Source organism: Peromyscus californicus, unplaced genomic scaffold (genome assembly GCF_007827085.1).
Source record: "Peromyscus californicus insignis strain IS unplaced genomic scaffold, ASM782708v3 Scaffold_5__1_contigs__length_169319896, whole genome shotgun sequence".
Classification (NCBI taxonomy): Eukaryota; Metazoa; Chordata; class Mammalia; order Rodentia; family Cricetidae; genus Peromyscus; species Peromyscus californicus.
Genome location: NW_026294573.1, coordinates 142,165,381 through 142,167,789, shown reverse-complemented (window position 1 = coordinate 142,167,789; position 2,409 = coordinate 142,165,381).

Below are 2,409 nucleotides of genomic sequence, written 5' to 3'. Positions count from 1 at the left end.
CGCAGGCGCAGGCGCACGCGCCGTCCCCATGACAACACGGCGCATCCCGCGCGACCTCCCGGCCCAGCCTCCTCCGCCGAAATCCGCCCCTCCTCCGCCGAAATCCGCCCAAGACCCCGCTCCCGCGGTGTTTTCCTAGGAGCCCCCGCCGCCTTTTACTACCCTTTGTTCCCAGAGCGAAAGCTCATTGGCTGCTGACGTGTACTGTCGGTAATGCACAAAAAGTAAAAGCCATATCCTAATCTGAAAACACAGACTGATTTCTGAGAGTTGATGATGCTGATGCGAGAACTCAAGCTATGTTTTGGGTCCGCATTGATCTGCGAAACCAGCGCAACATTCCATGGCATTACCTGAGCTTTTCCTACTAACGGATTATGACAGCATTAGCATGCAAGCAATTGTCTATCTAAATTATTTAGTTCACAGTAGTGTGAAATTTTATTTCTGGTAACTAGTAAAACAATAAGCATTAAACACATGACAAATAGAATAAAAATTTGATCCTCAGGGAGCTTATGTCTTAACTGATGAAAAACTTGTAAAAATACACAATTGAAAAAGAAGAAATACAGCTCCGTTCACAGATGGCATGGTTATCTACGTAAACAAATAAACAGTATTAAGCAGTTATAGCAAAGTTGCCGGGATACAAGGTTAGTATACAGAAGTTAATTACTTTCCTCTCTGCCCCAAATGAGCAACTGGCATTGGAAATTACAAATACATCAAAATAAAATACTTAGCTACAGGCCTAGTTGATTGTATGTCTATATGAAGGGCAAGAATGTGAAGGAAAACTCCTGAAAGAATCTGTGCCTGCAGAGATGAATTGTCTGATTAGAATTTCATACTGTGGAGAGTTTGGGATGTTACAGGTCCAGAGAAATAATTACTTTATCTTGGACTAAACTCTGACTCTCCAGAACAGCCATTCCTTGCCCGCTGTATCCAAACTAACATCCTATGACAACAGATAAAAGTCTTTTAGAGTCTATTGAATTAGCAGGCAACTGGCTTCTACCAATCCTAAAGCTCAGAATGCCTTCAGAGAGCATCTTGCACCTGTAGAAAAGCTTCTCTGTCTTTATGTACCTGCCTCTCTGGTGTACCCACCTATGTATTTTAAACTTGCCTTGGTTTATGACTTTCTCTGTTCTGTAAAACTATAAAAACTACATGACACTGCTTCCATTATGAAACATGGTGTTTGTGGTAACCTAAAACTGTGTTCCCAGGCCATGGTCACTCAAAATGGCCCCAAAATAAACTCTTAGCCCCTTTAAGATGAGAGCTACTGTTTTGTGTTGACAGAGGAGTTCTAAAGAAAATTAAAGACCTAAGTAAATCGAAAGACACCGTGTTTATAAGTAGGAAGAGTCAATTTTGTAGAGATGCCAATTCTTTCCTCCTTTATCTATAGATATCATACAATCTCAGTCACAGTCCCACCAAGTCAGACATACCAACAAACTGATTCCACAGTTTATAAGAAAAACAATGACCACGGCTGGCAAGATGGCTCAGTGGGGTAAGAATACTTGCTGCTAAAAATCTATCAGCCTGGGGGCTGGAGAGATGGCTCAGTGGTTAAGGGCATTGACTGCTCTTCCAAAAGACCCCGGTTCAATTCCCAGCACCCACATGGCAGATTATAACTGTCTGTAATTCCAGTTCCAGGGGACCCGACACCCATGGCAAAACACCAACGCACATGAAATAAAAATTTTAAAAAAAAACAATCTATCAGCCTGGAAGGAGACAGCCAGCTCCTACTGCTGTCCTCTGACGCCACACTTCTGCTGTGTGGCACAAGAGCTCCTGTACACACATGTGCACAAACAAACAATAAATAAAATAATCTTGAAGGATACTGAGAGACTCTAATAGGTGGAGCATGGCAAACATAGCTTTGATAGAACTTGCCCTTCCCCTATTCCCTCTTCCTAAAAACCATTAAGAGTTTCCAACAGCTGGCCACCATAGTCTGTTCCTCTACTTGACAAAGTCCTCCTCCTGAGGCTGACTACCAAGGTTCAGCTATTAAATATTGAAGTCCAGCAATTAAAAAACCCCTTTTGGCTGCCTTAATTAACACACCCAATCAAAATTAACCAGCTGATCCTAACACAGAGTTTCCCCTTTTACCTTTATAAACATATTTTTCTATGGACCATGTCTGTCTCCCCTCTATCCAGAGGCAGTCCTTTGTATCTGCAGGACAAATATCCCCTCCTCCTGACCCTTGTCCCTTTTCTCCCCTCTCCCTGTTCTCTTCCCCTTCTCTCCTGCCCTCTATCTCCTGTCTTTGTCCTTTATTCCCTGTCTTTTGTCCCTCTAGGGAAAATAAATCTCCTTTGTGCTGAGATCTTGGTCTGAGAACTTGATCTTGGGGTGTCTTGTGCTGAT